At 46.3% G+C, this 23525-nt stretch overlaps 2 pseudogenes; both read right to left on the reverse strand.

The window, feature by feature from the left end:
- Positions 1–10887: 10887 nt before the first annotated feature.
- LOC102862860 lies at positions 10888–14214 on the reverse strand (annotated as a pseudogene).
- Positions 14215–14641: 427 nt separating this feature from the next.
- On the reverse strand, positions 14642–15867 carry LOC102865299 (annotated as a pseudogene).
- Between the last annotated feature and the right edge of the window lie 7658 nt (positions 15868–23525).

The raw sequence follows: 23525 nt of genomic DNA on the forward strand, positions 1-23525 counted from the left end.
CCGTTTCTAGAACGTTTTAGAAGCTGGCAGGTGTGTTCAAATTGTGGTGACCATGACCACCTGGGTTCACTTGGTCAGTGGAAGCAGGAGATATGCAGTAATGAAGAGACAGGCTGAGTTTGGACTCCTATTCCTTCAGCACTGTCCACCTAGCATGATGATTGGATAAACGAGAAAGTGTTCCTAGTTTGTGGAGCAGGGAGTCCTGGGAATTCCTGATGTTCTGACTTGGCCCATGTGGGGCTAACATTGAGTAAAGGGACCAGCCAGTCTGAAATAAAAAGGTGTGTGGACTCCTGAGTTGGTTGCTGATGCCTGTTTGGACCTAGCCGCAGATGGTTAGGAATATGTTGACTGAAACCCAACCAGATGAAGAGAAGATGTTTCATTCTGACAGCTAGTGTTAATTACTCTTACCTGATGCTTTGCTTTGGACTGGACCTTTGTTTACAGATGCAATTCAACAGTAACATAAGATGCTTCAGAGAAAAAGACATGTTTATTTCCTCAGAGTATTGGTTTGGTAAGACGAGCAAATTAAAAGTTGGCTATCCATCTGAGATAGAAAGCCTTCCCTAGTACTAGTACCTGGAATTTGGACTTAGAGACTCCTGAACTCAAGAGATACTGGCTGCAGCATAAGAGACCAGCAGCAGTGTGAGGCATTTGGAATCACAGAAGCACAGAAGGCTTGAGACCTAAGCCATCCTGTCAAAGGCCAGATGGAGGAGGGGAAGAGGTGTTGAATGGGGCAGGCAGGAGTGGAAGGGGATGCTGGTGGAGTAGAAAAAAAGATGGTCAAGACATACATGCCAAGGGCGGGGAGCAACACTGAGCCTATTGGTTGCTTCTATAATTGAGAAATGTCTTTTATCTCCTCCTTTCTGTAAAATGCTTGTCTGTCAGATACTGTTCTAAGTCTGAGCATTCCAATTAAGACAGACTAGGAAGAAGGATTGGCCATCCACTTCCAAAATAACTGGCCTTTGAAAATCCTATGTACAATAGAGCACACTTAGAGAAGACTAGCAGACATGGTAACTGAGGCTGAGCCCTCAAGTATGGAGCGCAAAGGAGTAGGAACAGCTGTAAGAAGACACTAGTGATTGGAACGTGGAATGTGAGAAGCATGACTGTAGGAAAATTGGACACTGTTAAAGAAATGGAACTCATAAATATTGACATACTAGGTATTGGCAAAATGAGATGGATTCGCATGGGACATTTTGAATCAGAGGATCATATGATCTACTGTGCCAGAGATGAAAAGGTGAAGGAAAGTGGGGTTGCTTTGATAGTTAAAAATGTTCATCCTGGAGCTCTGGTGGCCTAGTGGCAAGAAGCTGCACTGAAATCCCAGAGGCGCACGGTTCGAATCCACCAGATGCTCTGCCGGGGAAGGAGGGACAATCTCCTCCTGTACCAGTCAGATCTGATTTGACGGTACACACACACACAAATAATAAAATAAAAGTAATTAAAAAAAAAGGTCATCCTAGATCCATTTTGAAATGCAATGTGGTAAGTGACAGGATAATATATATACTCATACAAGGAAGTCCAGTGAATACCACTATCATTCAAATATATGCACCAACAACTATAGCCAAAAAAGAAGGAAATAGAAGATTTCTACCAACTTTTGTAGTCAGAAATTGATTGAACATGCAATTAAGATGCATTAATAATAGGTGACTGGAATGTAAAAGTCGGGAACAGAGAAGAAGGATCAGTAATTTAAAATCATGGACTTGGTGACAAAAATTAACCTGGAGACAGAATGAGAGAATTCTGTACGTTCAATGATTTATTCATTGCCAATACTTTTATAAGAAACATAAATGCAAACTCTACACATAGCTTTCACCTGATGGCATGCATAGACAATCAGATCGATTACATCTGTGGAAAGAATCCCTGGAGAAGCTCAATATCAGCTGTGAAAACTAGGTCAGGTGCTGATTGTGGAACATACCACCAACTACTTACATACAATTTTAAGCTGAAGCTAAAGAAAAAAAATCAAATCCATAGGAACCACAGTTTGACCTTGAGGCTATCCCACCTGAATTTCAGAACTGTCTCATGAACAGGTTTGAGGCCTTGAACACTCAAGAGCAAAGACCAGATGAGCTGTGGAAGATAAAAAATATCGTCCAGGAAGAATTCAAAATGTCCTTACAAAGTCAGAGGAAGAAGAGAAGACCAAGATACTCTGAATATTACACGCGAGAACCAAGAAGCCAAAGCAAAGGGAAAAAATAAATTAAGCAGCTTAACAGAAGATTCCAAAGGGCAGCACAGGAAGGAAAAGTGTTATGATGAAATGTGCTGGAGTCAGATAATCAAATGGGTCAAACTTGCTTGGCATTTCTTAAGCTGAAGGAACAGAAGAACAAATTCAAGCCTCAAGTTGCAGTACTTAAGGATGCTTTGGGTAGAATATGAAATGATAAAAGATGGGGAAGTATACAGAGTCACTGCACCAAAAGGAATTGTTGGACACAGAAGAATTTAATGAAATGATGTATGAACAAGAGCCTGTGGTGATGAAGGGAGAAGTTCAAGTTGGTCTGAAGGAATTGGCAAAAATCAGGGCCGCAGGAATTGATGGCATATCAATTGACATATTTCCAAAAATAGATACTGCCTTGGATGCACTCACCAAGTTGTGCCAAGAAATCTGGAAGACAACCACCTGACCAGTTGACTGGAACTGATCCATATTTGTTCCAATTCCAAAGAAAGGTGACCTGACAGAGTGCAGAAATTATAGAACAATAATGTAAATATTATATACAAGCAAAATTTTGCTGGAAATTATAAAAAAATGAGTGAAATAGCACATCAGCATAGAACTGCTAGATGTGCAGGCTGGGTTTAGAGGAGGCCATGGTAGTAGGGACATCATAGCCAAAGTTAGATGGATCTTAGCTGAAAACAGAGTACCAGGGGAATGTCTATTTGTGTTTCATTGACTAGGAAAAGGCATTTGACTGTGTGGGTCACAACAAATTGTAGCTGACTCTGAGAAGAATGGAAGTCCTAGAACACTTGAATGTAATTATGCGAAACCTATACTTGGACCAGGAGGCAGTTGTCAGGACAGAACAAGGAAACACTGCATGTTTCAAAATTGGGAAGGGTGTACACCATGGATGCATCCTATCTCCATAATTTTTCAATCTATATGCAGAACAGGTCATATGGGAGGCTGGGTTCTGTGAGGAGGAACATGGCATCAGGATTTGAGGAAGATTTGTTAACAACATGCATAATGCAGATGGCACTACCTTGTTTGCTGAAACTGAGGAGGACCTGAAAGGCTTGTTGAAGAAGGTTAAGGACTACAGCCATAAATATGGACTGAAGTTCAACATCAAGAAAACAAAGATTCTCACCACTGGGTCAATTGACAGTGGCATGATAGATGGTGAAGAGATTGAGATTGTTAACATGAGCTTCAGTTTGCTTGACTCCATAATCAACACTCTTGGCACCAGCAGTCAGAAAATAAAGACGAACTGTGTTGGGAAAATCTGCTGTCAGGGACCTCGCCTGTACTAAAGAACAACAAAGTCAGTCTGACTAAGGTGTGCCTGATCAGGTAATTTTCTTTGCAATTACTTGCCATGCATCAGAAAGCTGGACAATGACTAGGAATGATAGAAACAGAATTGATGCCTTTGAGCTGTGGTGCTGGAGAAGAGTACTGAATATATCATTGATCACCAGGAGAACAGTTTCATCTTGGAGAGGGTGAAATGAGGCTACTCCTTGGAGGCAAGGATTTTGAAATTTCAGCTGACATACTTTGAGCATGTTGCAAGGAGGAACCAGTCCTTGTAGAGAGTATCATGCTTGGGAGGATGGAAGGACAGCACAGACCCTTGATGAGATGGATTGACTCAGTGACTGGGGTAGTGAGGGTGGGTGTGTCAGAGATGATAATGTTGGCTCAGGATAGAGCAGGGTTCAGAGCTGTTTGCTATGAGTCACAAGCAACTTGATGGCACATAACAACAACGTCTAAAATGGGGGCATTTTGACCTAAGGAGAAAGCAGCTACTTACATGTTTTCCTAAATACAGATGATGGTGAGGGGAAGGCTGATTGTTCAAATAACGATAAATAATGACTAAGGAAAGCCAAAGGGTGGGCTGTGGTGTTAGCTAAAGGTTGGCCTTTTCCTAGCCATTACAGTTATGTGCCTTTGGTCTCCAGCTACCTTAACTGCAGACACGTGGTCTTGCAAATCATCAACAGCTCTGGGACTAGGATAAGAGCAAAAGTGCTTCCCACACTGGGCCACAAGACTTGAAGCAGCAAAGACTTGAGTTGATCAAGGCTTGTTGCAGACCAGTCTCCAACTTCCCTCCCTAATAAAACCCTATTGTTGGTACAACACCTGTGAGTCTGTGAGTTAGCAATGAGCAAACAAACCTCTTGCTGTTGCTGCGGCTCTCGAGGTGCCATGGAGCTGGACTGTGGGCTCTGTATCTGCTTTCTGCTCTGGGGCAGTGAGGTGTGCTATTCTTACCGCATCTGGCCCTTTCAGAGAGATGCTCATGGCCTTGTGCCCCTATGCACTGTTTTCTCCACCTCACACACTTCCTCAGACACAGGAGCCAAAGTCTCAGCATCCATCGAGCATACTGACTATACTTCCAGGACAGATGTGTTCATTCTTCAGGCATCCCATGGTGGTTGTTGTTAGGTGCCACTGAGTCAACGTGACCCACAGCCATCCTATAAACAACAGACCTGAACCCTGCCCTACCCTGTGCCATCCTCACCATCCCAGTACACTTGAGTCCATGGTTACAGTCACTGTGTCACTCCGTATCACTGAGAGTCTCCTGTGCTTTTGTGGACCTCCATAGTTCCAAGCATGATGTCCTTTTCCAAGGACTGACCTCTCTAACAATAAGCCCCAAATATGTCAGACGAAGGTTTATAGTCATTGTCTCTATGAAGCACTCAAACATATTTGTTGGGTTTTTGACAGTCCATAAGATAGTCAGTACTTTTCTCCAACACCACAACTCAAAGGCACCAATTCTTTTTTTGTCATTCTTAGCCATTGGTCAATGCTCACATGTATAGGAAGTAATTGAAAAGACCATGGCTTGGATTGGAAAAGTCATGATATATCCCTTAGTTATGTCCAGATTGCATATGCACACAAAGTGGCTCGTGGCTTGGGTCAGGCACATCTTAGTTCTTAATGTGACCTCTTAACATTTTGAAAGGTCTTTATTCAAAAGGGTCACTTTGGATGGCGCACAGCATGACTTCAGGACCATTCTTCCAGGGCGTAGCTGACGTCATTACCACCAGCACAACTCGGTGTACTCTCCTCCCACATGAAGATGGCTAATGAGTGACCAGCCTCCTTCTGAGCCCTCACCACTCCTTTGCACAATTTTAAATAGCTTGTTGTGGCTGTAGAGGGTAGGTTTTTGTGTGTCCTAGAAACTGACCAGGACCAGATAGATCAGTGAATGTTTCCCCATCCTGTGGGTTATTTCACTATCGCTGTATCTTCTGTGACATAGAGACCTTAAGCTTAGGTGATACTGTTTGAAAACTATCTGAAATGATTCCATTTCCATGATAAAGCCACCCTGACCATCCAGTTAGATGCATTTGTTTGCTTTTGCTTGCTAGGAACTGAAAATTTTAATTACTCACGCAAACTATTTCCATTATTTGACGTCAAATTTGTTAATCAGAGAATGTTCACGAAGCCTGGTTTCAATCCTGGGCCCCCACCCACCCGTAATTCCTGTGTGTTGTGGTTGATCTTTCCATTGATGGTGTTGCTTTCCAGTGGCATTTGGTGTGTATTACAAGTGGAAAAGAGTCAACCTCTGCATTTGTTGCAAGAACTACTTTAATTGGATCTTAATAGTTACTGCATAGAGTAGAACCAACTCATAGCTGACCCTCCAGAAGGTCCCCAAGGCTATAAGTCGCACGAGAAGAGATTGTCCATCTTTCCGCCCCTGGAGCTGCTGGTAGATTTAAACCAGCAGAGAGGAGTGAACTTGGGATAGCAGCGCAACATACAAACGATGCCACCAAAGCTCTTGAAGGCGTTTATAAATGTGTGTCGAAAGTCAGCGTCTGTCCCAAATGACAAGCTGGTGTCCTCAGTGATAGGAACAAACGAGAGTGGAGCATAGAGCTCTAGGGCTGCCAGAGCCCAGGGTCCTTGTCCGAGACCACCGTTCAGGGCAGTGAGAGGCTCAGCCAGGGTTCTACTGCAGAAAGCTGGGCCCACAATGGCTGACTTAGCCAGTCATCATATCCCAGAGGCCATGGTAGAATAGTCGTGGAGGTGGGAAAAACGGTCCTGACAGACTTTCTGGACTGAAACCTAAATCATGCTATCTGCTCCATGGGAGAGAGAAAACAGTGATTCTAAGTGTGCTGGGTTCAAGGATCTGTAGCTGTTGCCAGATTCCCAGCCATACTTCACACGGAGAAGGTGCCTGTGGGCTGCCCCAGACACTCAGGACCTGTTATCAGCTTCCTCGCTATGCACCCTGTGTGCTTCACCCGGAGAAGGTGCCTGTGGCCTGCCCCGGACACTCAGGACCTGACCGTGGGTGCTGCAGAAACACAACCAGCTCCACGGCCAGGACCCCACCTGATTCCTCTCCTGAGGCTGAGAAAGGGCATGTTGTATTTTCTTCTGTCTACAAGGGAGCCTGGTGGTGCAGCAGCTCAGAAACACACAGGATCATTCTCCAGGGGCTGGTGATGGACAGCCATTTCTCCAAAGAAGATGTTCAAAAAACCAGCAAGCTGTCCATCACCAGCCTTTAAGTCAAACCAAAGCCAAACTGCTGTGGAATTGGTTCCTACTCCTGGTGACGCTTGGCCAAGGCCCCACGGCTGCAACCCTCATGGAGTAAAGGGCCTCACCTTTCTCCTACAGAGGGGCTGGGGCTGGTGGGTTTGAGTGGCGGTCCTTACACTGACCCTCTGCCTTTCCAAGTATGGAATCCCTTTCCACAGAGTCACCTCTCCCAGCAACCTGCTCCAAGGCTGTGACTGGTCTCCACTGTACTCGCCTCTGAAGAGCACTGTGGGTCACTTCCTCCAAGGCTGTGTTCCTTTGGCAGTCCGTAGGATATTCAGTACCCCTTTCCAACTCCACAACTCAAAAGCATCAGTTCTTCTTCTGTTATCCTTATTTACTGTCCAGCTCTCAGATGCATACCAGGTAATTGGAAGGGCCATGGTTTGAATCAGGTGCACCCTGTTGTTGTTGTTTGGTGCCGTCAAGTCGTAGACGACTCCTAGCGACCCTGTGAATGAAAGGCCTGAGCTCTGTTCATACATAGGGTTTCCGGAGTCAAGCCATTTCAGAAGTGGATGCCGCTCCTACTTCCAGGCTTGTTTTAGTCGGGAAGCTCCACCAAACACTGTCCACCATAGGTAACCGTTACCATGTTTGGCACGTCAATGCCACAGTGTGCATCACAGCAACCACGAGTTACCTCTGTACAGCAATGCACAGACCAGTGCTATACCACCTAGAAGAAGGCTTGATAGGTGCACCTTTGTCTTCAAAGTTACATCATTGCTCAGTATTTGAAGAGCTCCTTGATTGTGAACTTTCCTAACGCTGTATAGCACCTGATATTCTGGCTGTTGGCACCAAGGGTATTGATTGCAGATCTAAGTAAGGTTAAATCATTGACAGTTTTAGTCTCGTCTCAAGCTGTCATGAAATTGCTTGTTAGTTCAGTGGTGAGGACTTTTATTTTCTTGATATGGAGACATAATCCCTTTTGAAGTCTGTAGTCTTTGACCTTCTGTAGCAAGTACCTCAAGTCCTCCTTGCTTCCAGTAAGCAAGGTTGTGTCAATGTCACATTCTTCATAAAGTCTAGCTTCTCAAATGAGTTGCTCAGGACACAGGAGAAATTCTTTGTGTAATTGACTCAGAGGCATTCATTCTTTGGTCTTCCTGTAGAGAATGGAAGGACATTGTTGGATGTTTGATAGATCACCCCCAAATTCAGCCACAACCACTTCATTTGTTCACAGCTATGCAGGCCAGCAGTGTGGGCAGGGCTCAGCAGGGTGGTTTCCAGCCGTCTCCCCGAGGTGCTCACGTACCTGTGGTCATCTGGTGACTCCATGGAGACTGGACACTTCCACACACTCCTGATGACCAGGGGCTGCCAGCCAGGGCCATTCAGCTCGCCTGGGGGGAGGGATGGTGTCTCCCCGAGGTGCTCACGTACCTGTGGTCATCTGGTGGCTCCATGGAGACTGGACACTTTCACACACTCTTGATGACCAGGGGCTGCCAGCCAGGGCCCTTCGGCTCTCCTGGGGGGAGGGATGGCAAAGCTTGACTGCTCTGAACAGTGTTTCAAATCCCCTAGAGTTAGGTTTGGGGTCAACTAGGAAGGTCATGTTGGCCCATTTCTCCTGTTTCTGCAAGTAATTATGTTTTCACTTCTAGATACTGCAGTTGGTGAGGGGGAGACGTGTGATTTCAAAGTGGCTTTATTCTACCAGAAAAAAAAATTAACAAAGGCCAGGCATAGCACCAGGTCATGCGAAAAACAGAAACAGAGGGGGAGGTGAGGCCCTGGGTTCTGTGTTCTGTCACTGAGACCTTGAGATAGTCCCATCCCCCTGTGAGACCTGATTCCTCCACCCAATGAAATAATGGGTTCTGGGCTCCCCGACAGGGCCGACTCAGAACTTGAGGTCCTGCTCAGATGGCGAAGCTTGCTTGTCCACTTTGGTCCTCTGCGATGATTGGAACAGCGGGGTGCGCCCTGCCATGCACAGCACCTTGAGCTTTAACTTTCCAAGCAGTGTGCGGTGCAGCCTCTGGTGACCACACGTGCCTGCCCCTCATAAAGCCACTGCCCTTCTGTGGCCTCGCCATAAACTTTCCTGGAAAGGCCTTGCTAGCTGATTGCCCCAGGGCTTCGTAATTAGAGTCACAGCCTCTCTCCCCGCCCACTGCACTTTGGAGCCTTAGCAGGTCTTAAATTTAAACTGCACCCATGGTTCAAAATGCTCTTTGAGAAAAATTTAGAGCCCATGACATTGTACGTTTGACTTACAAATCTCTGTCCACTTTTCTCAACACAAGCAGGTCTGACTGATGTGACTCCAGGGCAAGGCCTAGGATTCGGGTCCAGCTCCCTCTAGAACTTGAGTAGGAGACACGTGGAAATAACCTCCTGGGGAGGGTCCCGGTGTGCCACAAACTCCTCCTTAGAGGCAGGGGCTGACTGCAGGAACATTGCCGGTGACCAGGACGAAGCTTCTGGTGGTTAAAGAGAAAAGTATGCGTGTGTGTGTGTGTTGGCTGTACATGCATTCATGCATGTGTGTATGCACGTGTGTGCACACCCGTGCCTTTATGTGCACCTGTGTGCACATGCTTGCGTGTGTGTGTACATTTGCATGCGTGCGTGTCTTTGTACATGGGGGTGTGTGTGCCTGTGTGTGCACCTATGTGCATACGTTCGTACCAGCTTGTGCTTGTGCTGGCATGTGTGTGCACGCTTGTGTGTGCCTGTATGTGTGTGCTTGTGTGTCCACCTGTGTGCATGTATACATGTACGTGCTTGCATATGTGCACATGTATGTGCATGTCTGCAGGTGCATGGGTATATGCGTCCCTGTGTGTGCCTGTGCTCATGTATATGTGTGTGCATGTGCGTGCATTAGCGCATGCGTGCCTGTGTGTACCTGTCCTCAGAGGTGTGTGTGTGTGTGTGTGTGTGTGTGTGTGTGTGTGTGCCTGTGTGTGTAGGACTATGTGACTAATGCATGTGTTATGTTTTTTCAAACCACACACCTCCCTCTCTCGGTTTCTCCGCATGCTGTCTGCATTCTCTGTGTCTGGGCCCTATCCACATGCACAGGCTATGTAAGTCCTCTCACTGCTCCTTCCAAAGGGGTCGCCGAAACAGATGTTTACAAAGAGCCCATGGTTCTTCCACATGATTTGTTTCCTGGGTTACTTCTCTCCTAGCAGGGAGGGGCTGTGCAAGCAGCAGAGGGGCTGGTTCCAGGCGAGAAGCCTGTGGAATGAGGCTGCCTCCAGGCTCCCTTCTCTCCCTCTTTCCTCATCTACAGCTTTTCCTCCGTCTCCTGAAAAAGGCACGCCCACCTAGCCGCCAGGGGATGCTCTCTGAAAGCCGGGGATGCAGGCCGTGAGCTTAGCTGGTTTGCTTCTTTTTCTTCTTTTTAATTGTGAGTTGAGGGAAAATTTACAAAGGATATAGGATTCCAAGCGAAGCATTCACATCCCTTCTGTTCTGTAACACTAAGGGCAAAATCCACGGTTACCTGCACTCCCCCCACTACCACTTTGTGAGTCTCTTCTCCACTGATCTCTCTTTGCTCTCGTTCCTGACGCTGGGCTATATCCTGAGGCAAATGCTGCTTAAAATGAAAAGCTTCTCTGGATGAAGGAGAGGGGTGGCATGTGGGACAAAACTCAAACATAAAATCAACCCAGCATCCTGTCGCGATAGAGACGGGTGTCACCTCTGAGGCTGTGGCCGCAGGCGTGCTCGGACTTACAACAAAGCTCACCCCAAGGCTCCACTTGCATCCAAACCACAGACAGGCCTGGAGGGTGACCAGTGACACCATTAAGGCCACAATCCTGCTTTCCTTTTTTGTTGTTGTCTACTCTTTATCGCATAGTCACAAACCTCACTCTGAAATCCTGCTAAACGTGGAGGGGAAGAAAGAAAACTTGGAGCCCAGAGAACGGCAGCAAGAGCTCGAAGGTTAGAGACCCTGCAAGCAGGTGGGGTGGCAGGGTGAGCTCTGGAGGAGAAGGCAGCGTGGTGTGGTAAGGAGGACGAAGCGTCAACTACAGGTCACATTAGAGTCCACAGTCAGCAATGGCGACCTTGCTGCTCTTGACTTTCCTGGATCCGAAGCGCTCCACGGCTTCCACCATGTTCACGCCTTCCGTCACCTTACCTAAGACGACATGCTTCCCATCCAAACATCCGGTCTCTGCAGTACATATACACACCCGGGAACCGTTTATGTCGGGTCCAGCGTTTGCCGTGGACAGGATGCCAGGACCTGTGTGCTTCAGGATGAAGTTCTCGTCATCAGACGTCTCCCCGTAGATGGACTTGCCACCAATACCCTCATGGTGTGAGAAGTCACCACCCTGGCACATAAACCCAGGAAGGATTCTGTGAAAGCAGGAACTTTAGTAACCAAGTCCTTTCTCCCCAGTACCCAGAGGATGGAAGTCTTCTGCTGTCTTTGGGACTTGATCTGCAAACAGCTTGAAGGAGACGTGGCCTGAAGGTTCACCATTGATGGCTGTGTCGAAGTGCACGGTGGGATCGACCGTGACTGGGGCGATTGGAGCGGACAAGGGTGCAGCTGAGGTGGCGGCATCTGCTAAGCCTCATTTTCTTTCTTTAAATGAATTTAATAAGGCCTAGTGGATAAGGGACCAGACATTCCTCTAGGTCATATAGCCCTAGTGTACAAGTTGCTGTCCCGTGGTCACTTGTGGTTGCTGTGAGGCTGAACACTGTGACAATGATATGTCAAATGTGTTAATGATTGGTTACCCAATGGGGACTGAGAGTGGGGTGGAGCTCCCCGATTGAACAAGCGTGGAAGGAGGAGTGGCATCCACTTCCATAATAGCTTGCCTCCAGAAATCCTATGAACTTGGAGAGAGGATGAAAGGCACCCAAGCATCAAGGACTCTCCTTCATAGGGTCGTTATGAGTCGCCTGCGACTCGACGGCACTTAACAACAACAACAACAACAACAACAGTGGATAAGAAGCTGCTCTGCCAACCCAAAGGCACGGAGTTTGAATCCACCAGCTTCTCTGAGAGACAAAGATGGGTAATCTCTTCCCACGTGACTTACAGCTTCTGAAAACCTGCTGGAGGATCAGCTGTGGGTCAGATCCAACTTGCAAGCCCACAACAACAGCAATACTATCAAAGGATGTGGAGGTTGCCTTATTTTCCTGGGCTATGTAGAGAGATTTGGGAAGTAGAATATGGCATATCCTTTGTTGTTGTTATGTGTCGTCAAGTCATCTGCGACTCATAACAACTTTGTGTACAACAGCCCTAAACCCTGCTCTAACCTGTGCCAATCTCACTGTCTCCAACACACCCACCCCCATTACCCCAGTCACTGAATCAATCCATCTCATAGAGGGTCTTCCCATCTTGCACCATCCCTCCACCCTCCCAAGCACGACATCCCTCTCCAAGGACTGGTCTCTCCTTACAACATGTCCAAAGTATGTCAGACGAAGCCTCAGAATCCTTGCCTCCAAGGAGCAGCCTGGTTTAACCCTTTCCAGGATGAACCTGTTCATTTTCCTAACAGTCCATGGTACATTAAATACTCTTCTCCAGCACCACAACTCAAAGGCATCAATTCTCCTTCTATCATCCTAGTCATAGTCCTGTTCTCTGATGCATAGCAAGTGATTGCAAAGATCATGGCCTATATCAGGTGCACCTTAGTCTCCATGGTGACATCATTGCTCTTCAGTACTTTGAAGAGGTCTCTAACAGCATACTTTCTCAATTCAATTTGTCTTTTGATTTCCTGGCTGCTGGTACCAAGAGTGTTGATTGTGGAGCCAAGAAAACTAAAGCTATTAACAATCTCTTCACCATCCATCATGATGCTGTCAATCGCCCCAGGGGTGAGAATCTTTGTTTTCTTGATATTGAGCCTCAATCCATATTGAAGGCTGCAGTCCTAGACCCTTTGCAGCAATCACATCAGGTCCTCCTCAGTTTCAGCAAGCAGGGTTGTGTCATCTGCATAACAAAGATTGTTGACGAGTCTTCCTCCAATCCTGATGCCACATTTCTCCTCAGACAGCCCAGCCTCCTGGATAATCTGTTCTGCATATAGATTGAAAAGGTATGGAGACAGGACACATCCCTGACTTACAACCTTTCCAATTCTGAACCATGCATTGTTTCCTTGCTCTGTTCTGACGACTGCCTCCTGGTCCAAGTATAGATTTTGCATTAGCACTATCAAGTGTTCTGATATTTCCATTCCTCTGAGTCAGCCACAGTTTGTTATGATCCACACAGTCAAATGCCTTTGCATAATCAATGAAGCACAGATAGACATTCCTCTGGGTACTCCCTGCTTTTAGCCAAGATCCATCTAACGTTAGCTACAATATCCCTAATACCACGACCCCTTCTAAACCCAGCCTGGACTTCTGGAAGTTGTCTGTTGATGTGCTGTTCCAGTCGTTTTTGGATAATCTTCAGCAGAATCTTGCTTGCATGTGAAATCAGTGAGATTGTTCTGTAGTTTCCACATTCTGTTGGGTCACCTTTCTTTGGAATGGGAACAAATATAGATCTCTTCCAGTCAGTTGGCCACGTGGTTGTTCTCCAGATTTCTTGCCACAACTTTGTGAGCACAACTAGGGCAGCATCTGTTAGTTGAAATATGTCAGTTGGTATATCATCAATCCTTGGGGCCTTATTTTTTGCCATTTCCTTCAAAGCAGTTTGAACTTCTTCCTTCATCACTGTAGGCTCTTGCTCACATGTTGTTCCATGAAATTCTTCTGTGTCTGCTAATTCCTTTTGGTACAATGGTTGTATACTCTTTCCATCTTCTTTTAATTTTTCCTGGATCATTTAAAATTCTGCCCAAAGTATCCTTAAATATCGGCAACTCGAGGTTTGAATTTATTTTTCAGTTCCTTGAGCTTAAGAAGTGCTGAGTGAGTTCGGCCCTTTTGGTTTTCTGATTCCAGCTCCTTGCACCTTTCATTGAAATACTTTACTTTGTCTTCCCATGCTGCCTTTAGAAATCTTCTGTTCAGGTCTTTAATATCTTGATTTCTTCCCTTGGCTTTGGCTTCTCAGCACTCTAGTCAATATTTGATGTCTCTTCTGACATCCATTTAGGTCTTTTCTTACCCCTCTGTCTTTGTAACGACCATATTACCTTTGTGCCCACCATCTGGAGCACTTTGATGGCATAAATGTTTAAAAGCTCAACCACTAGCCCAAAGGTTGGTGGTTTGAATCCCCCAGACGCCTCTTGGAAGACTGACCCAGCAGGCTACCCTCTGAGGCGTTGCAGCATTAACAGCCTCAGCAAGCTGGCAGCCCTGCTCCGCGTACCCAGGGCACCACAAGCCAGAGCCGACAGCACCAGCCACCTCATCTTCCCGGAACTCAGGCTGCAGACTCAGCTGAGCAGCTTGTGTGGTTCCCACAGGCTGGGGGAGCGACTCAGAAGAGGGAACGCAGCGTGGAAAGTGTTTAAGGAAGGGGACACGCACCGATTTACCGTTGTATTATTTGGCTACCTGTCTGTCTGTCTGTCTCATGGCCATTGATTCCCACTCATTGCTGATCCTCCAGTGGGTTTTCTGAAATCACACGTGAGGAGACTGTGCTCTGAGGAAGAAGATGGGCCCATGTGTTAGCCGCACAATCACCCCGGCCTACCACGTTTTCTTGAAGGACCACCCTGCAGTTGACACCCATTTCACAACAACCTGGGTGGTGGGGGTCTCCACATAACTATTTCTTTTTTTTCCCCCACTGGAAAATAATGTTTACTGTGACCCCACCAGCTAGTCCTGACTTTAGGCACCCTCTTCCTGTGCAATGCAGACTTTCCTAAGTGGACCCATGAAGGCCTTCTTCTCCAACATAGTCTGGATGCGGCCATGGCCAAACTTGGAGGTGGTGTCGATGAACTTGGGATCGATCTTCTCCAGAGCCTGGAGTTTGTTCTGCACCAGCAAAGACTTGTGAGGGGTCAGCACTCGGTTCTTGGTTCCCACCACACAGCCTTTCAGCATAACGAAGGCGTTGGTCACTTGACCATAGTGGACAAAGCCACCGAGACCACTGACGCTCTTGTCTGAGAGATTTTAGTCGGCAGAGGCATTACTTTTGATCATCTTGCCGTCTTTGATAAGGGGGTTGTTGATGTTGTTAAGTGCCATCGAGTAGCCTTGGCCAATCTTGTAGATCTTCTTGCTGATCTCTGTGCAGTGATGGTAGCCCTTCTGCCCATCACAGGCCGCAGAGAAGGCCACTCGGGCGGATGCCTGGCCCTGATATAAGTGGCCCTTCACAGCCCTCGGTGGGCCTTGCGGGGTAGCTTCTTGTACCAGCGGCTGGTGATCCCTTTGTAGCTCTGGTCACTCTGATGACATGGGTCATCTCATCCTGGCCAACACCTGGCTCACCGGCACCCGCTGCTCCAGCTTCTCACGGGCCCAGCCCAGCTTCTCGGCCACTGTGCCCTACTCACCTGGATCCCATCGGGTGAGCGTTCCGGCACAGGGGAAGCGGCACATCTGGGTGTGGGAGATGACACGGCCGGCCGGCCAGCACTTCTTCATGCTGCTGAGATCCTTTTCTAACAACTTCTTGCCATCCTCCTGCTGCCATTTCTTGTAGAACTGGGTGAAAGCTGCCTTCTTCTTAGACTTGTGCCAGTTCTTGGAGAAGGGCCATCTGCATGCATCCCTGACGTGCTCTGCAAAGACAGACTTGAAGGTGCGGAGGCTGCGAGGGGTTTCCACGTAACCCGCCATGTCCACAATCACCATGGGAGGGGTCTCCACAATCGTCACTGCCTCTACCACTTCCTTCTTGTCCACCTTGGACCCTGGCCTGTCCACCTCCTGCACGATGTGGGTCATGCCGGCCTTGTAGCCCAGGAAGGCCGTGAGGTGCACAGGCTTGGTGGCGTAATCACCGGGGAAGCTCTTCACTTTCCAGTGGTGTCGGCTGCTGTGTTTCGAGGCAGGAATCCCGGGCACCTGTGCCCAGGGGAGGAGGACTTCCTGTGTGACATCCCATCCTTGATCCCCTTGGGTAGAGACAAATAACCATTTCTTTACGCATCAACTTAATAGTCTCTGAGAGGAATGAGGTGGGTTAAGAGGAGACGCGGATCTGGTAACAAAGGCCTGGAAGACAACCGTCTAGGTGCTTCTGCACGTGGGGATGTGGCCCGGTCTCCCTACCTTGTCATCCCCTATGCCCTGACAGAGTGTCTGGGACACTGTGACGTCCATGGCAGAGAATGGGGTTGCATCATTTCTCACATACAAGGGCAGGAATATGGACAGCGGAGGGCAGATAAGTGAGTCTCCCTCCACATTTCCTCATTTTCAATCAACATTTTTAAGGTATAACCGCCATGCAACAACATGCACTCCTTTGAAAGTTGGTTTTGTTGTTTCTCAATGTCCGGGGATCAACCACGGAGCTGGGCTGTGTCCCGTCCCTCCTCCGTACTTGCTGTGCTTGAGCCCAGTTCCAGTCACTATGTCAATCTGTCCTGTTGGGCATCTCCATCTCTCTCACTGACCTTCCACCTTCCCAACAGGACATCTTTTCTAAGGACTGGCCCATCCCGATAACACACCCGAAATATGTGGACAAAGTTTTATGGTCCTTGCCTCAAAGGCGTGGCTTGGGTGGCTTCCTTCACGGCCTGTGGATTTGCCCTTTGGCAGCGCCCGGAACAGTCGGCCTCCTCAGCATCACCGTGTAAGGCAGTGGGGGTCCCGGGGCTTCCTCATTCATGATCAGCTTCCCGCATAACTGAGGATGCCGTGGCTCAGGTCAGGCCACACCCCTGTGCAGTGCCAGCCCTTGGGAGCGGTGCTTGACAGTGGACCTTCCCAGGGCACCACATCTTCTGATTCCTCAACTGCTGCCTCGGGCACTGACCATGGACCCAGGACAGGGCCTCACTGATGGCTTCGTCTGTTGGTGTGCTTTGACGGACACCGTGTCCCCAGGACCATCTCCACAGTCATCCCCAGAAGCCCCTTGTCTCTTGTGACTGTTTTTGTCAAGTCTCTCTCCTCACACAACCACCGAGGTCCTGGTGGCCCAGTGCTTAAGCACTTGGTTACTAACCAAAAGGGAAAAGTCTCCAGGGACGAGGGTGAAGTCGGTGATGCACGTAACACTTGGGGATTCGGTGTCTTGCCGGGTCCCTGCCAGTTGGAGTTGACTTACCGACATTTTTTCTTTCTGCGTCCAATCACTAAGATGTTCTGATGGCACAGTGGTCAAGTGTTCTGGCCCAAGGGCTTGAACTGAAGGAGGGACACTCGGTCTGCTTCTGGAAACCCTGCAGACAGGGATACCCTGCAAGACACTTCTGTGCTGTCCCCCAGGGCCCTACACACCACCCAGCTGCTGGCAAGCACGGACCTCGTTCTATTCTGAGAGCTTGGGCATTCCCAGAATATCACATAAAGGAAAGTCACGTGGGACGTAGCCTAGGGCGCCCAGCTGTTTACACTTAAAACCAAACCTGACATGGAGGTGACCAGCTGCCTGTGACTCACGGCCCCTCTGCTGGTTTCCACGCCAACGGCTGATCGTTCCCTGTGGAGCAGCTGGTGGATTCAACGCAGTCATCTTGCAGTAATCAGCTCAACACCTAACCCACCGCACCACCAGGGCTCCTCTGCACACACTGGTTCTTTAGAGCTTGTCCAGATTAGAGCTTGGACCACCCCTGTTCCTTCTAATGGCCAAGCATCCTGTTTGTAGGGACACGTCGTGATGGGCGTCTGGAGGTCTCCAGTAGAGGTTCCCTGCAAATCAAGCTGAACGTGGGTCTTTGCGAAGATAAATGTTTCCATCCCCCTGAGGTAAACAACTTGGGGTGATTTCCTGAGTCTTATAGAAGTGTGTGCTGTGTGCTTAACTTTAGAAGAAACTGTCAGGCTGCTTTCCAGGCGCCCTGACCTCCTCCTCTCCCACTGGTTAGGTGTGGACGGCCACCCCTGCGCCCTCCAGCCTCAGTGGCGTGCACCTCGCCAGCCTTGCTCGGCTGCTGCATCATAGCTCACAGCGGCTCGCATATGGTTCCCTGCTGGCTAGGGATTTTGGCATCTCTTAGATCTCTGCCAAATGTCACTGTTGTTTTGAAATATTTTTTGACTCACATGAAAGTTACAGAAACAGTTCTGAGAGTTCCCGTATCCCCTCAGTTCAGCTTCCCCTAAACTTCCACACCCCACAGGGGAAGGGTAGCAAGTGGCGACTAACGCCTAGACCACGAAGGAATCCACAGAGCTCAACTGAAATGTGCCTGTTTCCCCACTGACTTCCTTTTTTCTTGTCCAGGATTCGGTTCAGAATCTCGCACTTCAATTAATTGTGACATTTTCTTCATTTCCACTGATTTGTAGTCATCCTTGAGTCTGTCTCTGTCTTCAACGATTCTGAAACTTTGGGCACGTTCTGGTCATTAAGAGCTGCCCCTTGGTTTGTGTTTTTCTGATGCCCCAGCATGGGGAGATGGAGGGGATGCATTTCATTTTTGTCAAGAGTGATCAATACATTGTATCCGAGATAAAAGAGTTATCTTGATCACTTACAGAGACACACTTCTAAACATCTGGTAAAGGATAGTTCTGCCAGGTTTCTTCAAGATAAAGTTACTACTTTTAAATTAGTATTCAATAAGTATCTCTTGGAAAATAGATTATGGAAATATCTTGTTTTTCATCAGATTTCTAGTCAATAGTTTTAGCAGCTATCCATGATCCTGGTCTGCAACAATTACTGTTGGAAAGTTGACCTGGCATTGATTTTCTCTTTGTTTTTTAACATTTACTAGTTCTCATAAACTTAATAAGGCACTCTGGTGACTTTGTGGTAAGTAGTTGCACTGCCAACCTAAAGGCCTCTGGTTTGAATCCACTGACTGTTTCTTGGAGAAGAAGATAGGCAATTTCCTCCTGTGCGCTTTACCATCTCTGAAAATCCACGGGAGGGTCAGCTGGGAGTCCGGTTCAGCTCAATGGTATACAACAACAACAAATTTAATATTAATTAATACTACATAAATACACATGAATTTCACCTGATGGTATACACAGGAATCAGATCGATTACATCCGTGGAAGGAATAAGAGAAGTTCAACATCAGCAGTGAAAATTAGGTCAGGTGCTGATTGTGGGACAGATCAGTAACTGCTCCCATGCGAGTTAAAATTAAAGCTAAAGAAGATCAAATCAGATCCACAGGAATCGAAGTTTGATCTTGAGTCTATCCCACCTGACATTAAAGAAAACAAATCAGGAACAGGGTTGAGGCCTTGAACACTAGTGAGTGAAGATAAGATGAGCTGTGGGAGCATATCAAGAATATCATCCATGAAGAATGTAGAAGATCATTGCAAAGACAGAGGAAGAAGACAAGACCAAAATGGATGTCAGAAGAGACTCTGAATATTGCACTAGAGTGCTGAGAAGCCAAAGGAAAGGGAAGAAATCAAGAAGTTAAGGAGCTGAATAGAAGATTTCAAAGGACAGCTTGAAGAAAGTTGGGAGTATAGCCCAGGGTTAGAGCATTTGACTGCAAAGGGCAGTTTGGGAAAACAAAGCAAAGTATTATACAAGGAGCTGGACTCAGAAAACCGAAAGGGTGAACTCACTCAGCATTTCTTAAAATAAAGGAACTGAAAAACAAATTCAAGCCACGAGTTAGCAATAATTAAGGATGCTTTGGGCAGAATATTGAATGATTCAGGAAACATTAGAAAAGACAGAAGGAGTATACAAAGTCACTGAACAAAAATGAATTAGCTCACACAGAAGAATTTAATCAAACAACATATGAGCAAAAGCCTGTGATGATGAAGGAAGAAGTTTAAGCTACTCTGAAAGAATTGGCAAGGCTCCAGGAATTGGTAGCATACCAATTGACATATTTCAACAAACAGATGCTGCCCTGGATGTGCTCACCAAGCTGTGCCAGGAAATCTGGAGGACAGCTACATGGCCAACTGACTGAAAGAGATTCACATTTATTTACATTCCAAAAAAAGGTGAGCCAACAGAGCGTAGAATTTATCGAACAATATCACTAATATCACATACAAGCAATATCCTCCTGAAGATTATCCAGAAACGACTGGAACAGTACCTTGACAGAGAACTATCAGAAATACAAGCTGGGTTTAGAAGAAGTCATGGCACTAGAGCCATTATCTCCAATGTCAGATGGATCTTGGCAGAAAGCAAGAGTACCAGAAGAATGGCTAGCTGTGTTTCATTAACTACGCAAAGACATTTGACCGTGTGGATAACAACAAATTGTGGTTAACCTTGAGGAAAATCAGAATCCCAGAACACTTGATTGTGCTCATGTGAAACTTCAGACCGGGAAGCAGTCCTCAGAACAGATTAAGGAAACACTGCATCATTCAAAATCAGGAAAGGAGAATGTCAGGATGCATCCTATCTCCATACCAGTTCAATCAATATGCAGAACAGATTATTCAGGAAGCAGGGCTTTCTGAGGAGGAATGTGGCATCAGGGTTGGAGGAAGACTCATCAACAATCTACGTTATGCAGATGATACTACCTTGCTTGCTGAAGTTGAGGAAGATCTGAAGCACTTGATGCAGAAGGTCAATGACTGTAGTCCTCAATATGGATTGAAGTTCAACATCAAGAAGACAAAGATTCTCACCATTGGGCCAACTGGCAGCACCATGATGGATGGAGAAGAGATTGAAATTGTTAACAATTACAGCTTGCTCAGATCCACAATTAGCACCCTTGGCACCTGTAGTCATAAAATCAAAAGACAAATTACATTGGGAAAATCTGCTGTCAGGGACCTCTCTAGAGTACTGAGAAGCAACAAAGTAGGTCTAGAGACTAAGGTGTGCCTGATCCAGGCCATGGTCTTCACAATTACTTGCTATGCATCAGAGAGCTGGACAATCACTAAGGATGACAGAAGAAGAATTAATGCCTTTGAGTTGTGGTGCTGGAGAAGAGTGCTGAACATACCATGGAGAGCCAAGAAAACAAATAAATCTGTCTTGGAGAGGATGAAACCAAGTTTCTCCTTAGAGGCTAAGATTTTGAAGCTCTTTCTCACACACTTTGGGCACATGGCCAGGCCAGAGTGGCCCTTGGAGAAGGACATCATGTTTGGAAGGATGGAGGGATGGCACAGGAGAGAATGGCCCCAGTGAGATGGATTGACACAGTAACTGGGGTAATGGGAGTTGCTCTGTTGGAGTCAGTGAGACTGGCTCAGGACAGGGAAGGCTTCAGAGCTGTCACTATGAGTCACAGACAACTCAACAGCACATAACAACAATACAAATCTTATATGCATGCAAAAGCTTGGCAATTAGTAATGAAAACGAAAGAAAAAAAATGACTCACTGAATTATGGTGTTAATGAAGAATTCTGACTGTAGCAAGGACCCAGAAGAACTAGCAAGGCTGTCTTGGGAGTACTTCTTCCAAGCCAGAAAGTCCCTTAGGAAAAAGGATGAAGGGATTTTGTCTTTTGACATACGTACTTTGGAAGTGTTTATCAGGAGGGGCTAGTCCCTGGAGGAACATCAGACTTGTTAAAGCAGAATCGGAAGAAAAGGAGAGGGTCAGCAAATAAGAAGGTCCACCAGGAGAAGGATGGTCCCCGTGGCCCCACAGATGGGCTCCAACGCAGCAGCGACGGGGACAATGGCACACAACCAGACAGTGTGCAATTCTGCTGCACGTGAGGTCCCCGAGTCAGAGCTGACACTGTGGCATCCAACAAGAACAGTAAGACCACATTGATGACAATTCTATTGTAAAGATGAGCAATTTCTTCACCTTCATTAAATAAGTAATTATTTCTTTTTATGCTATTATTGCTCATTAGGTGTCATCAAATCTAGTACAAACTCATAGTGATTGTACAAACAACAGACCTAAGCCCTGCTCTATCCTGTACCATCATCCTCATCTTTAACTCCTCAAGCCCGTTGCTGTGGTGACCATGTCAATACATCTCCTTAAGGGTCTTCCTTGCAATTAGTCTTTTAATTTCCTGGATACTGGTACCAAGAGTGTTGATTGCGGATCCAAGCAAACTGAAGCTGTCAACAATCTCAATCTCTTCACCATCTATCATGATGCTGTCAATTGGCCCAGTGGTGAGAATCTTTGTTTTCTTGATGTTGAGCTTCAATCCATATTTAAGGCTACAGTCCTTGAACTTCTACAGCAAGTGCTTCAGGTCTTCCTTGGTTTCAGCAAGAAGGGCTGTGTCATCTGCACAATGTAGATTGTTGTTGAGTCTTCCTCCAAACCTGATGCCACATTTCTCCTCATAGAGCCCCCTCTCCCAGATGATCTGTTCTGCATATAGATTGAAAAGGTATGGAGATACATAGTAAATGGTTAAAAAGACCACATAGATTGAATAAGATACCCCTTAGTCTTCAAACTGAAATCACTGCTCCTCAATGATTTGAAGAGATGTAATACACATTTCCTGATCTCCTGACTGCTGGAATCAAAGGTGTTGATTGTGGATCCAAGTAAGACGAAATCATTAACAATTTCAAACTTTTCTCCATCTGTCACAATGTTGCTTATTGGTTTAGTGGTGAGAATTTTGTTTTCTTGATATTGAGGTGGAATCCATAGCGAAAGCTGTAGTGTTTGATCTTCTGTAGTAAAGATAAGTCCTCTTTACTTTCACTAAATAAGGTGTGGTATCTGCACAAAACAGGTTGATGAGTTTTCCTCTGATTCTAATACCACATTTTTCTTCATAGAGTTCAGTTTCTTTTAGTATTTGCTCAGAATACATATTGAATAAGTATGGAGGAAGTAAGTATACAACCTTGACACATACTTTTCCTGATTTTAAACCTTACAATGTTCTCTTGTTCTGATTGGACAACAGCATCTTAGTCCAAGTATAGGTTTCTTGTGAGCATACTTAAATGTTCTATGATTCACATTCTTCTCAATATTAGCCATAATTTGTTATGATCCACTCAGTCAAATGTCTTTGCATAGTCAATAAAGCACAAATATATCTTCTTCTGCTCCCAACCAGTATCCATCCAACATCAGCAGTGATGTCCCTGATGCCGCGGCCTCTTCTAAATCCAGCTTGAACTTCTAGCAGTTCTCTGTCAGTGTATTGTTCTGGTAGTTTTTGAATGATCTTGAACAATATTTTGCTTGAGTGTATATTAATGATATTTTCTGGTAATTTCCACATTCTGTTGGCTCATCTCTCTTAGAAATAGGAGCAAATATGGATCTCTTCCACACAGGCAACCAGACGTTGTCCTCCAAATGTCCTGGTATAGACTAAGAGTGTGTCCAGGGCTACATCTATTAGTTGAAATGTGCCAATTGGTATCCCATTGATTCCTTTGGCCTTATTTTTTTGCCAATGCCTTCAGTAAGGCTTGAACTTCTTACTTCATTACTACTGACTCTTGATCATATGATAATTTTAGAAATATTTCAGCATTGGCCAGTTCTTTTTGTTACAGTGTCTCTGTATTTCCTACATCTTCTTTTTATACTTACAGGGTCATTCAAGATTTTGCCCACATCGTCTCTCAGCATTGCAAACTGATGCTTTGATTCATTTTTCTGTTCAATTTGAGAAATGCTGGACAAATTCTTCCCTCCCCTCACCCCAGTTGCAGTTCTCTGCA

Source organism: Elephantulus edwardii, unplaced genomic scaffold (genome assembly GCF_000299155.1).
Source record: "Elephantulus edwardii isolate Elephantulus edwardi_28Jun2011 unplaced genomic scaffold, EleEdw1.0 scaffold00127, whole genome shotgun sequence".
Taxonomy (NCBI): Eukaryota; Metazoa; Chordata; class Mammalia; order Macroscelidea; family Macroscelididae; genus Elephantulus; species Elephantulus edwardii.